The 15834-nt window shown below is 34.3% G+C and overlaps 1 pseudogene across 1 annotated transcript; it reads right to left on the reverse strand.

The window, feature by feature from the left end:
* Window positions 1-967: 967 nt before the first annotated feature.
* On the reverse strand, window positions 968-4057 carry LOC308499473 (latexin-like; annotated as a pseudogene). Its single transcript has 2 exons — window positions 4044-4057; window positions 968-1630 (listed from the first exon to the last, which is right to left on the reverse strand). The product of its transcript is annotated as a latexin-like (transcript).
* Window positions 4058-15834: the final 11777 nt, after the last annotated feature.

A 15834-nucleotide genomic window follows, 5' to 3' on the forward strand; every position in this document is an offset into this window, starting at 1 on the left:
AATATTCTATGAGTTTATATGTAATAAATTATCTTTTTAGACTTAGAAATCCCTACATTGCAAAGATAATTTCAACAAACAGTTAAAGCTAAATTTCTTGAACCTTTATTTATAAGAAACTAGGGATTCAATACAAGCAAATGAACAGTACAGATAAAATAAGTTAATGATTTTAATGTTTGTAAAGAAGAGTTATAATCAAATGTTGAAATATTTTTCTGATAGTTTAGAATTGATCTTTAGACTGGATTACATCGTTAGATTTGGATTTTATTTTCTTGCACCCTTTCTCATACCTCTGCCTCTCTGCCTTTTCTTCCAATTAATTACCCAAATATGGCCAGTTATATTTCCCAAACTTAGATATTATAATACCCCCTGTATATAACTGTTAAAAGGAGACTATTTGAAAAGATAATGGTTTAATCAGCAATGTCAAGAACAAATGACAAATTATCAAGTATCAAAATATTTTTAAAGCTATAAAATCATCATATGCATATAATTAATTACTATATACAACATGAAAATATAACCATTTTATTATAAAAGACAGAATAAAATAGAGAATAAGTGTAACAAAAGTAACTAAATAATAATCATCGCAACTTTTACTTGATTATATTTAAATTTACTATGAGTTACAGTGATATTTATATTTACTACATTTTAAGATATCAATCATTATGAACATTCTAGGAACAGTTTTGGGTTCTTTTATTCACTTTTCTGGAATTGAAGCCTTTTATTACGGGATATCAATAGCACGATTACTGTTAGTAAGACATTTTTACATCATGACTTTTTTTTATTATGGAAGCTTATACAGTTCTGTACTGTAATCAAGACTTTGATACAAAGTGACACTTCAGGATTTGTTTGGCCCCTTCAACTAGATATCAGTGAAGACTGACATACACAGTATTAATAAGCATACCGACACTTCATCCAGTGTTAGAGTTTTCATTTATCCTAGTTGTGCTTCCTTTGGCAGACTGCTATTACCTGTGTTTTATTTTGGTACCATATTGTGGATGCCAGAGGACTTGTATCTGCCAAGGAATAATCTCCCGAGACATAATGCTGTGAAGTTGAATGGTGTAGTCTAACTCAATGAAGCCATTATTTCTTTGTGCTTGCTTCACAGTTTGAATTTTTACCATTTTATACCATGTCTTTTCAGTAGAATACTGCCATATTATATAACCACAGGCAACCCAGGCTAAGTATCAAACTTGCTTCATTTCTGGAGATGAATTTCCAAACTTGTCTGGAACATTTTGTGCTTCTAGTAGTTCCTTTATGGACTTGAGTCTTTGATAAAACATGTTATCTTCTCCATCTGGGTTCTTTCCAATTTCTCTTGGAAATGTGAAGTTGACTCAGGTGCAGGATCTTGTCCCATTGGAGGGTAAATAAAGTACTTCAGCCGTACACTTCACTCTCACTTGTTTGTGGATAATTTCTTCCACACAAACTTAAGGCGATGCTTATGTTCTCTTCTGGTAATATTCTCCATGCTTGCTTGTTTGACTGCACCTTGTAGGGGGTCCATTGCTGGTAGTTGATGCAGTTCTCTACCACTGAGGTGGTTCTGGAAGCTGGGTAGTGGGTTGGAAGGATTTCTATTCTTGGTGAACAGAGCCGGGATAAACACCAGCTCAGTGGATGTGTACCAGTGCACTGCCATCCAGCCTGCTGCCAGATCGCCAAGCAGTTCTGGGTTCTTTTAAATGCATTAACTCATTTCTACTTTGCACCGACCTGTCTCATAAGCAGTATGTTCATCCCAAATATATAGACACAAAAGGAGGTTAAAAATGTCATCCAATTTTATCTAAAAGTAAGTAATGTAGAATTCTAGTCTGTTGGAATTCAAATAAATGTATTAGTTGAATCAAACCATTATATCTTATTATTACTACTGAGATAAATCAGCAAAATTAATTATGCTAATATTGAATAATGAAAACAAAATAAAAGAAACATATATATGTATATGTATTTATATATACATACACACACATATACATATATACATATAACACAGATGAAAATATATATAATGAGGGAACATTTCATAAATCTAGATATTAGAACACTATGAACTTAACACTAAATAAGGGGAATTGATTTCCAAATAAAGGAAGACCAAATTAAAGTGCTACCATTAAAAAACAAAACAAAAACAAAAACAAAAACAAAAACACAGATACGGGGCAATTTTCGGAAATGGTTAAAGTTAGAAAGATTGTTACGAGAATTTCAGTTAAAACTGCTAAGTATACATGAAAATAATTATGTAAATTTTTAAATCTAACAAAAAGTGAAATAAAGAGGGAGGCTGCACTTTCAGGAGCCCAGAGTGCTCTTTCAAGCTCATATGATGGTTGGCAGAACTCAGTTCTTTGTTCTGTTCTCTTCAGTTCTGAACTGAAGCCCTGTTCTCTTTTGAACTGTCATCCAGAGACTGCTCTTAAAACCCTTAATGGGTGGACGGGTGGCTCAGTTGGTTAGAGTGTGCCCTCTGGGCAACAGGGCTGCCGGTTGGATTCCCAAATGGGCCAACAAACTGAGCCCTCCTCAACTAAATTGAAGTCAATGAGCTGCCATTCAGCTCCCGGGTGGGCCAGATGGCTCAGTTGGTTGGAGGGCAGGCTCTCAACCACAAGGTTATCAGTTCGACTCCTCGACTCCAGCAAGTGATGGTGGGCTGTGCCCCCTGCAACTAACAATGGCAACTGGACCTGGAGCAGAGCCACGCCCTCCACAACTAAGATTGAAAGGACAACAAGTTGACTTGGAGAAAGTCCCGGAAGTACACACTGTTCCCTAATAAAGTCCTGTTCCCCTCCCCTAGGAAAACAAACAAACAAACAAAAACCCTTAAGATGCTCTGGTGGCACCTTACCATTTCATTGACCCCTCACATTTCCGATTTCTGACTTCTCCAACCTTCTTTTCAAAAACACACCTGATTAAGTCAGGTATACTCAGATAATCTTCCTTTTGATTAATTCAAAGTTGACTTAATCAAAATCTGATTAGAATCTGTTCACATGACTGATAGCCCAATTTCTTTACACCAGGGGTTTGAAATCTTGGACGCCATCCTAGGCATTGCTTTCCACAGTGGAAGCATCCTTGCTATTTTGTTTTTACCTTGATCACTGCCACATTTTTGCCATTATATACTACAAGTTTGAGGTACTATTAACTTCAACAACAACTGGGGATGGTGTAAAGAAGTAATATAATCATGTTAAAATAATTGTGTTTTGATCGCAGTAAATCATTAATTTATTTGAAGTAGTGGTTTGTATAAATTATCTCAAAAATATCATAAGATGAATATGTTTACAGCAGAACCCTTACCTGTGTTTCCATCAAGTGTCTGGTCTTAATTTAAAAATCACTATTTGAGTCATATATGATTAATAAGAATCCAGTTAATGACAAAGAATGTGCTTAACCTCTACAACACTAGATGTTGATGTTTGTAATATATTCCTTTCTTAAGGACGTTAAAGAGAGATTATACTGATATACTTTTATAAACTCGTAATATGGTAAAAGCAATAAATGTCTTTTTAACGATTTTCATTTTGTTTTAACGTCAGATGAACAAAAATAAGAGATGTGATTAAAAAAATATGGTGAATGTTTAAATTGGGAAAAAAAATACAGTAAAAGACAGATTGCCATTAGTCCCCCTCAAAATACACCTCCTCGCTTCGAGCACACTTATCCCATCATCTCTGCCACTTTCTGCAGCAGTGTGGAAGCTTTCTTTCATGAGTGTCATTAGTTGCACTGTCATGGCTGCCTCCGTGTCCTGAATCAATTCAAAACATTTACCTTTCATGGTCGTTTTGATTTTGGGGAAGAGTCAGAGGTCCCATGGTGCCAGATCATGGTCACTGCCACATCGCCATAAACTATGTTTAACATTTTGTGCATTTCTTGAGCACATTTCTGCAGTTTGAAACAAAATTCCACGCATTGTTCATGATCCATGATTTACGGTACACTTTAAAACTCACCTTTTCTCAATCATAGCTCACACCCGACTGACTGCACAGAACAAGTTGAAACTTGTCACACACTGTTAGTACTAAGGTTCCACACGCCGCTTCCTGTATTGAAGATCCCTGCCTTTCCTTTGGATGTCCCTCCGCAGCAGCATTCACCATAGTTTTTGAACACACCTCGTATCTTCAAAGGTTAAGACAAATAGAGTTGGTTTGTCTCATTATGTCCTTTTCTAGGTTCCTAGAGAATTTTATATGTCAGAACAGATGGCATTTGGCAAGGAAATGCCTGAAACTTAGATGTGTTCACCAGAGGTTCTCTTAGAAATATTGCTGTGAGTGCAGAGGGAAAGTCACTTGTTTGCGACAGCTTTTCCACTGTAGGATCATGTTAGTCAGCAAATTGTACATGAAAAGCTACTAATGAGGTTAATAAGAAGAATGTCTGCGAGCTCCCCAGTGAGGAGTATGTCTAGGAGAATAAGAATAAGAAAAGCACAGTGTACCTAGACTTTTCAACAAGGCGCAAAGGAGAGTTTGTTACTTTGTTTTGCATTCTAAGCAATTATTTTAAAGTAATCCCATTTGTTTCTACTTCTGCTTTTCCTCTAAAATCATATGCCTTTTGCCATTGCCTGTAGAATTATTTACGCTGTATAGTTCTGCAAAATCTGCATTGACTTAAACTGACATTTAATGAAAATTAAACTACAAGTAAAAATTTCCTGTTGCCTATGTCTGGGTTCAGTCAATATGTATTCTCAAAACGCAAAATATGTTTATGAGAAAAAACAGATTTGAGGGTTATTCTCTTTGAAGAGTAATCGTTTTGGCATGATATACTAGTACAAAAATGTTGTAAGATGAATTAAATAATAATGGTAAGTTTAATATATTTACAGTACTGAATTTACATGGAATATTCCCAAGCATGATTTAAATGATCTCATATAATCCTCTAGATCCCTTCCAAATTCAGAGATACAAAAAAAAAGGATATTGAAATATAACTTATAATTTGAATAAGTATGATATTTAGATATGGTTTTTGATTGCCAAATAAAAGTTCACTGAATAAAAAAACACAGCATGTCATAGACAAAAAGGATACTCATTAATGAGTGATGTTGAAAAATACAAGTGAGATAGAAAATAGTTAATACTTTAATCAGTTAATAGACTGATATCAATCAATAATTTCTCTAACCATAAGTGTGTATTTTCCTTTAAGAAAAAGTCTAGAAGGAACATAAGAAAGGTAAAAGGCTGATGTTTCAAGAATAGTACATAAATCTATAACTTTGTATCTATATTTACATATGTAATTAATTATATGTCAGTTTTGTACAGTATATGTAAGACAATTTTCTACTGACTTACATGGCAATTCAAAGAAAAGAACATTTAAAAATCATATCCCTCTTTTACAAAAATTGTCCATAATGTCATGTGACATAAATATTCTTTAAAAAATATTTTCTAGCACCAGGCAGAATATAATTCTTAGTAAAGCTCATAAAATTTACTACTATTTTTTGAGAGAATGTTTTTGTTCCAATTCTCAACTAATCATATGCATTTGATATCATGAGGTTTCTACATGGCAGGCCAAGAGAGACTTTTAAACAAATCTAGTCTTTATCATGCTCTGAACACATGACATCGACTTAGACTGTTATGGATTGAATATTTGCTGAATGTAAATTGCTTTCAAATGTAGGAAAGTACTATTTTTCCTAGTTAAACAACTTTCCCTTTTCAGACTTTGGCTAACTGAGCTTCTGTTATCAAATATTTTTGCAGACAGAGTATAAAATCATAATTTAAATTTCTACCAATACCTGGAGATTGTTAGATCCAAAGTTAAGGACATAAATATTGACTTATACGAAGTCCATTTAATTGGCAATGTAAGTTAATGTTAGAAAAACGTTTATTGTAAGTAGAAAGTTCTTAGAAAATTCAATTTTCTGTCATTAATGCTGTCATTAAAAATGGATATCATTTATGTAGTGTTCATTCTTTGCCAGTCTCCAATCTAAGTAGTTAACACAGATTAATTCATGTACTCTTCACAACAAATCTATGAGATAAATACTATAATAAGCACGGTTTAAAATGAAGGGATTGATACACGGCATAATTCGGATAGTTAAAGGCAGGGCCAAGTTTGCTAAGGAGTAAGCAGACCATTTCAGGTTAAATGAGTACTATAGTTAACTTGACATTTATAGGATTCCGGTGGAAATGGATGCGTTAAGATCTCAATGATTGATTAGTAATGCAGTAAGATCACACAACTAATTCCTTTTATTCAGATACTACTCTGGTGTCCTGATACCATTTTCTATGATGTGTATCCATCAATCTCCTAATTAAAATGACCTTTTTATTATCTTTAATATAAGAAGGTAATGTACCAACTTAACTGCAGAATTAGGCCGACTTACCCAGCAGGCCGGTACTGGTCTAAGTATCGAGGTAAACTCAAGTCCTTTAGCTCAGTATGTGTCAAAACTAAGATGATATTTTATTCCTGAGATGTCCTTTCTTTGTATTATTCCTCAATTTAATTAGAACCTAGACAGGGAAAAGATTTGGTGTTTAATAGGGCTCCTAAAAGATCCCAACACTGAATCAAAAAAAGTAAAAATTAGGTGATTGTTTTGGTAGATGAATTTATGTCATGCTGATGAATTTATGAAGAAATATAACATGAGCATAGGCTTTAAGTGAAATAGGGCTGGACTTGGACTTTTGAGGGAGAATGAGGCATTTTCAACTTGAGACTATGTAGAGTCCAGGTTTTTTTAGGTTTTTGCCACTGAATTGAGGCATAGGAAATATTTTAAATATTAAGATAGCTAGTATGTTGATGTTTAGTTGTAGCTGAGTGGCTGTTTCTATAGAGCAGTGGTTTCCCTACACTAGCAACATCTGTATCTCTTGGACATTCTCCATTTTGGCTGCACATTAGGTCACCTGGAGGCATCCCACACCACTTACATCAGAATTGTTGAGGAAGGGATACTAAAGCTCACCAGGTGATTCCAATGTGTAGACACAGATGGGAACTAATGCTGTAGAGGAATAGGTTGGGCTTTAAGTAAAGATGTGGACCTCAGGCAACTTGCAGCCTCAGCAAAAGCAAAGATGCCTCTGTGCGGAGCAGGGGTAAGAAGCATAAGTGAGGTGAGAAAGGAGCATCAGTTATGAGTTTTGGGGGTCTAAGTGCAATGAACTGAACATTTGTGTCCTCCCCACATGTTGAAATCCTAATCCCCAGTGTAATGTTATTTGGAGGTGGGGCCTTGGGAGGTCATTAGGTCATGGGGTGCAGCCCTCATGAATGGGATTTGTGCTTTTATAAAAGGGATCCAGTGAGCTCTCTTGCTCTTTTTCCACTATGTAAGGATACATCAAGAAGTCAGCTGTCTGCAACCCTGAAGAGGACTCTCATCAAAATCCATGCTAATACCCTAATCTGGGACTTCCAGCCTCCAGAACTGTAAGAAATACATTTCTGTTGTTTATAAGCCACCCACACTATGGTACTTTGCTGTAATAGCCTGCATGGATTTAGATTTAGGAAATGGACTGTTTCATTGCTAGGACATATATTCCACACAGGCAGCATGGCCAGAAGCAGTTTAGCTAGCACAGACTTCAAAATGCAGGCTACCACCATCCAATACGCAGGAACAGTATTTCATAATGAATAAGTGTGGTTTACACGACAATTCAATTATAAAGTAAAGAGGTCCTCTCTCTAGATGTTGCTACTTGATTTTAAACTACAGGTCAGTTTCATTCAGCATGTATTACTTCCTACCCATGAAGGGTTGCCAGGTTTAGCAAATAACTCTGTAGTGCACTGTTCAAATTTGAATTGTAGATAAAAATAAATACTATTTTAGTATAGGTGTATAAGTATATGTCCCAAATATTGCATGGGACATACCTATGCTAAAAAAGTATTTGTTATTTATCTGAATTTCAAATTCAACTGGGCCCCCTATATTTTATCTGACAACCCTGTATTAGTGTGATTCAACTTTTAAATTGATATTATTAGGCCTATGTTGGTAGAATTAGATCAGCTGTTCCAAATTCTCTTCTGCAGTAAGAGCCAAGGGGGGGAAATTAAAAGACATTTTTAAAACATGCAGCTTGTTTGTGAACTCAAGTGTTGCAGATGCTCAAAGAATTGCTTAGTGAACTCAAGCAGGCAGGCTTGTACGTACTGCTGTTCCTTAAGAAAACACTTTTGAGAAATGCATGGAATTCGAAAACAGAAAAAAATGTCTTTGCCTAGCGCATGACTGAGATTTTAATTCAAGAATACACTGAAAGTGGTTTTTCCAGCTGAAGTGAATGTGACATGGTAAACTATAATCTTCAAAATGAAAAAAAAAAAAAAGGAAAAAGCATGATACTCATACAAGTATAAAATGAACATATGACTTATCTATTCTGGGTACCAGAAGTAAAGATAAAAAATAATTCCATTCCTTAAAGGAGCTTAAACTCTAATAGGGTGAATAAAGGAGTAAGTTATCTAATTAATGAGAAAGCCATTACAATGTTAAAACTTAATTCAAAGGGAATATGACACATATAAGAAAGGCTGAAATAAATTTGCTAATAAATACAAAGGTAGTTAATATCATACACATGGCAATATAATATAATATTGGAGTCATCTTTTCTACAGGGCAAAAATCTATTTCTTTGAGAAAAAAAATTCACATTTATATTTATATTACTGTTAACTTTCCAAACTTGAAAAAATTTTCCTGACAATGTTAAATGAAAGTGAAAATTTTCATTTAGAAAATAAAAATGTTTAGAAGGCTTAGAATTTCACCAGAGGAGGACAGAAATATGCAATCAAATTAGCAGAGCCATACTCTTTTTGAAGGTTCTAGGAAGATATCTTTCTTACATCCTTCTAAGTTTTGGTGGCTACTTGGAATCCGTGGCTTTCCTTGGCTTGTAGCTGTGTCGCTCCAATTTCTCCTTCAGTTTTCACATGACTGTCTTCCATATGTCTCTGTGTCTGGAAATCTTCCTCTCCTTACAAGGACACCAGTCATTGGATTCAGGGCCCACTCTAATTCAGTACGTCCTTACCTGAACTTGATTATCTGGGTGGACTTGAAGTTTGGGAGCACACTATTCAATCCTGTGCAGGGTGTCATGTGATCTGATAATTTTTGAGTTTCAAAAAGCTTACTCTGGCTATTTTCTAATTTGATATAGGCCTGGAAAATCAGATTACCAAATACATGTAATTAAGATTTAATCAAGAGTGAATAAGTTCTATGTGAAAGGCAAAGGTTTTCCTCAATAATCAAAGCATTTACATTACAGAATAAATCTTTACCTTTTGTATTGTAGGTTGCTTTGTGAATATTGCATACATTCAAATTTTACCTACTTTCTGTTTGGGTGAATTTGCTCATGTCTTTATCAAATAGACAAGTTGTTACTAGTTACATGCAATCAATGTCTTCATTACTCTAGTATTCATTTATTCAAAATGCTTATTTACCAGGTAGGCTCTGGGAATACGACAGTGAATAACAATAACAACAAAAATACGAAAACGAGGTGCTCGCTCATATAAAGCTTAAATTCTAATAGAAAAGTCGGAAAGTTAGACATTAAGCAATTTGATATAAAATATAGATAAATAAAGTAATGGTAGGCAGTGCCAGTGCTATGAAGGAAAATAAAGGAGGGCAGGAAGATAATTATAGGACCTTTCATTTTAGATCAGGTGATCAGGGAAGATGCCTCTAAGGAAGTAACATTTACCGGAGACATGAATGATGTGGGAGTTAAAAACCATGATGACCTCACATTTCCCTTAGGATAAAATCAAAACGTTATATTGTTGGAAAGGCCCTTTAATATAGTTAAGAGACTTTTAAAAGCATTTCTTACTAGAATCAACATGTTGTCCATCAGTAAATCCCAGAATCTATCTTACATTTATTGAGTTAAGGAAGTTTAACTTGAAAACATAGACATGTACACATAATATTCAATTAAATATTTTTATAGTGTGAAATTTCTCACAAATTTCCAGTAGTTTATAATCATAAGGAACTACTAAGCCTAATATTTAAAATCTGTCTACATGCAAGCATATAATTCCATTTGGTCTCTTTACAGTAATTCTGTTTGTTGTCTTTACATATGCAATTTATAATCTTATGTGTTTATTCTCAATAAAATTCCTTTAAGCTATTGAATTAGGATTGATATTTTGAAATTTAGACCTCTTTATTTCATAACACAATTATAAACCATGATTAATATTTTAACTTTTACAGATCCCAGAATTCTAAACCTTCAACTTTCAATGATAAATGATACAGATAATAATGATTAAAATACCGTATATAGAGGAACTATGAAAATCCATCAATACATTCCAAATGGAAACTGAATCTCTATAATAGCAATTAGGTTAAAATAACTTAATATGTTCTCCCAGACAAGGTCTTGAAATGTTTCTGAAGAATAAAGTTAATTCTATTTAACTTTTACACATACATGGTTTCAATTTTTGAGATAATATTTATCAAGGATAGAATTATTCTTGTTATTTCAACATGTACTCTGCTGACAAAGCAAGCACAAGGCAGGAAATATCAAACAGCTTCAATAATACCTTAAATTACAAAAGTACATGACTGTAATGGGGCCAACTACCAGTAAACAGATAACTTTTAACAACCACTTTAATATTAATCCAAGATTTTTAAATCAGTAGGGAAATCTGAACCTGGGCCAAAGAAAATGTAATTAATATGATGCCTACAGGGGAGTAAATTTGCATAGTCACAATTGTAGTGAGTTATTAGAAAGATTGATACAGTATGTGTGTCATGGTTAGTAAATAATAGTACTTTCAATAAATGGTAAAATATTTAATAATATGCATTCTAGTATGCAGTATGTGATTTCTCTAGCACCCAGAGCCTGTTGTGCAATTCTCTTTTGGAAATTGGAGCACAGATTTTGGTGTGTATGTTTACTAGTTCAAATGTGAAGAGTTGACTCTAGGTTGAAAACTTCTGGATCAGGGGAGTCTGTTCCACAAAGCTGAGGGGGGCTTACTGTATCCCACCCCCACCTCCACCCCTGCCCCCCATACCCCGCCCCCAAAACACCACAAAGTAATGTCTAGCCTTGTCTGAGTTCAGGCCCTGAATCTAGAGGAACTATGGATGTTGAAAATCTGCAGTGTGCAGACTATTCATTCCTTGAATAAGTTCGCAATTCTTTGTTGTTTTTGAAAACTATCCCTTCATGGTGGTTGGCATGAGCAAATGATGGCCATTTTGGCTCCTTGTGATAAGGTCTATAGGGAAGGAAAGTGTTTATTAAATTTGTTCTCAAGGTACACACCTCAGCATATCTTGATGGTATGATATTGTGACTCTGTTTCCCTCCTCTCCCTGTGAGACCAGGAAGCCTCACAGCAGCTCCCCATCTTCCCTTCTCCTGCTTTTCCCTTCATGTGCCCTGGGAGAGTTAGCTTCCATGAGACCCTCCAATGTTGATTCATTCTGTCAGTAATCACTATTAAAACTTTCTTTGATTATTTTCCCCCTTTTTTCTTCCCCTTTGTTTTACTCTGGTTTAATAAAAGGACCTCAGCCAGCTGCCTACATGTGTGTAATCAACTGTTTACTCATTGGTCTGTGAAAGGCACACAGCCATTTCACGTTCCCTTGATGGTTTCAGGCTAAAAAAAGTCAAACTCCTGGGACCAGGGACAAACTAAGTCTATTCCCACACACCTCACTCTAGTCCTTTCCCAACTTCCTCCTCATCTGATCTGAGTGGTCTTCATACTCACTATAGGCTTATGACCAATGTCTGGATTTTAAGATCCTGACTGATGGTGGAGGAAAAAGGATAGTGAGAGAAGAATGGAAACATGGAGAATGGTGGGAAGACTAAATTGGAGGAAGTGACTTCAATATCCTTTGGCATTTACCAAATATTCAGTCACTAATGGTGTCATTTAATGGTGAAAACCTTGATGGGATTAATACAGTTTCTTATATCGTGGTGGGTGATAGCTGTATCATACCAACCGGTCACATCACAACTTCTGTAAGTCAATAGATGATGGGAAATTATTCGAATGCATTGATTAATTTGTGTTATAACTTGTTACATGTTACTTTTTAAATATATAATTTAAAATATTTAAATAACAAAAGGATATAATTGTTTAAATGTTGATTCACATAATCATACAATGCTGATTATTAAGTATTCTGAATATTATCCATGTACCAAACTTTGACTGTTTGAAAAAGGAGTTTCTGTCTTGGACCAGTCTATTAACAGTTTCAAATGGCATAGAGAAAAATAAAATGGCTGGAAATATGTCTCGATTGGGTGCAAATTTGACAGTTCTTCCAATAATTTTGGAATAGTCACATCTGAGTGAATTGGTATTATTTGACTATAATAAGTTTTTATGTAACTAGTATCTAGTTTATAACAGTTTATAGTAACTTTTTAATACCATTTTTATCTTTATTAAATGTTAAGTTTGGGCATCAGAATGTTTCATGATGTCAATTGAACTCAAAAATACTTTTCTCAAGACAGAGCACAGAATCAAGAGATCTTATATTTTTGGGTGATGGGAAGGATATAAAAACAGAATGAAAGTGATTTGTCACTAGCTTTATCTTTGTTTAGTCTTTTATTTTATATTGTATCTTTATGTTATCTTATTTCTGGTTTATATAATAGACTTCAAAACTAAAAGAGACAGGAAAATAAATAGGTATAACCAGGTATAGAATGTCTATTATCTAGAGAGTTTTAAAATGGGATGTCACTTGCATTTGTCTATCTCCATTTTTGTTTTAACCTCAGAGTTTTATGTTGGTGTGGGCTCGAGAGAGAGAGGTCAAGTTTTGATTGAATACATTTCCGAAATGGATTGGTCTGAATTCATCCATTTTTCAAGAATTCATAGAAAATTTCATAGAAAATTTATGCTTGTCTAATACAGAGTCTTGCTCTCTTTTTTATGGTCATAGTCAAAGTACCACATTTTATCTCATAGCAGACATAGGTTGGTTTTCCTGGACTAATTCCTCATCCCACGGATATTAATTCTAGCTATCTTTATCCAAAGACCAGGATAAGTTATTTGGTCAATATTCAATAGAACATTGCTCCTTTTTCCTAGAGCACTTAACTTGATTGGCATGATTGTTTAGCTTTTGACCTTTCCACCATAGCTAAGTCAGTGTTTGCTATGTGGAATTCTCTGTATTAAGCAATTTATGTGCATTTAACTCATTTATTTCTATAAAGGAGGCAAGTTTAACAGATGAGGAAACTGAGGAAAGAAGAAGTTAAATTACCAGCCCAAAGTCATAGAACTGAAATGTAGACTTGGGCTGGCTTTCCCAGAGACAACAATGTTAGTCTCCAGGTTACATTGGCTTTGGTCCTACATAGTCAGCTTCAGGGGGCAGGGCCCATCTATTCTTAATTGTATTATATCCCTGTGTGCATTCACAGCATGTACATGTGATACACAATCACAAGTGATACACAATCACATGTGATACACAATCACATGTGAGTTAATTAAAGAATGGTATTTTCACATTTTTCTAGGATAAATACAACCATCATTTAACAAATTTGAGTTCCTAGGGAAAAAGTCATGTGGGTCAGCCTCGCAAAGCAGTTAAGAGTAAAAGATTCAGAGGTAGTATATCAGGGATATCTACTTCTATTACTGTGTTTCCCTGATAAGAAGTCTTAGTCGGACAATCAGCTCTAATGTGACTTTTGGAGAAATATGTAATATAAGACCGGGTCTTTAATATAATGTAATATAATATAATATAGTATAATATAGTATAATATAATGTAATATAATATAATATAATATAATATAATATAATATAATATAATATAATATAATATAATATAATATAATATAATATATTGGGTCTTATATTAATTTTTGCTCCAAAAGACGCATTAGAGCTGATTGTCTGGCTAGGTCTTCTTTTCGGGGAAACAGGGTAATCACTAGTCATGTGACCTTATGTAGTTTACCTGTCTCTGTTTAAATGTCTCATATGTAATACGAGTGTGAAGACATAAATAGAACTTAAGTCACAGTATTGTAGATGGAATAATAACGTATAGTGTCTGATACAGAGTTTATTCCTGATTGGAGTTCCATTGGGGTTCCATAAGCATTCTTGAGATTCAAATCAAATGCTCTTGGATACTACTAAAAGATGCTAAGTCCGAGGAAACTGTGAACACTCACAACTTCATACATGCCTTGGATTCCATCATAATGTTATGTTAGGCCCATTAACAGAGCAGGAAACAAATAAACCCCATCTTTATAAATTGAAAATGGAATACAGTCATATTTCTCTGATTTATTTGTTTATTTGCCTTTACTTGAAAGGTGTAATTTGAATATAGTATATACACTGTCAAACAACTATGAATGTGTCTGCACATCTGTTCTATTTTTGACACATTCCAAATCTGTCATGATGTTAACATGTACGAACAAATGGACCTCAGCCAGATATTTCCCAAACACTCAGCATTTCAATCCCCAATTCTCCAGGTAACATTGCCAATCCAAATTTTCATGGCGTCATTATGGATCAAGTTTCCTTGTTTTTTGATCCCTACTCAATTTAGTGTCCAGTGTCTTGGTGGCTGTATTTTCCTCTTGAATTCTTCCCACTGCAAACTTGATTGTTTCCAGGAATTATTATACAGAGCAATTCTGGTCTGTTCCAAAATCTCCTTAAAAACTTTCATGTTATAGCCATCAATGCACTCAGCAAAGAAAGAGCCCTCTCATTCCTAATACTGACCCCTTAGAAACTAGTGAAATTTATAAATGACAACGTATGATATATACACACATTCACACACATACAGACTCATGCACAACACACATCTGATTTTGTTTATTCAGCCATAATGGCTGTGTTGTAGAAAAGTATAAAATAAAAGATTATTGTCTTGTAATTAGAATGGCTTTCATTTTTGTCATACTAGTTATTTGGGTATTGCATTTATATTAGCTTTATATTTTAGTTTGAAAATAATCAAAGTGGATTTTTTTTCTTTTGCAGATGCTTAGAACATTTTAACATACATACATACTTGTGAGAAGGGATTTGTCTTAGCTACTATATCAGAAGTGCCCAAAAGTAGATGCAAGGATTGAACACAGACTACTAGACAGATTCTACTCTGTAATAGCCCATGGCTACAATGGGGTAATTATAGTCTGACTGATTACATTCTTCTAAATAGTTTATTTTGGACCTATCACATGGATAACAGATTCTTGTTAAAATATTTCTAATAAAACTTGTTTTCCTTAAGTTCCAAGTAGCGTTTCACTGCACTAATAACAACCTTAGAGCATAAAAACGTCCAGAGTTTATCTAGGGAGTCATGAAAAGGAATACTTCATAGAATTAACGATAAAGCAGATGCCCCATTAACCCAAACAACTATCACTCCAGATACCCAGAGACACAGGTAATTATTTTAGAAACTTCAAATTTTTAAATTTCCTCAATGTACCGTAATGGCAGAAATGAGATACTCCTTTCCCAGAGGAAGCCCAGAGCTCAGGTATAATCATGAACATTTTAATTTTTATCATTAACTGTAATGTAGAGAGAATCCAAAACAGTGGTAAATGATTCAGAGATCTTTCCCTTTGGAAAATAAACATGCTCATATTGCT

The sequence above is a fragment of the Rhinolophus hipposideros genome (genome assembly GCF_964194185.1).
Source record: "Rhinolophus hipposideros genome assembly, chromosome: 1".
In the NCBI taxonomy this organism is placed as follows: domain Eukaryota; kingdom Metazoa; phylum Chordata; class Mammalia; order Chiroptera; family Rhinolophidae; genus Rhinolophus; species Rhinolophus hipposideros.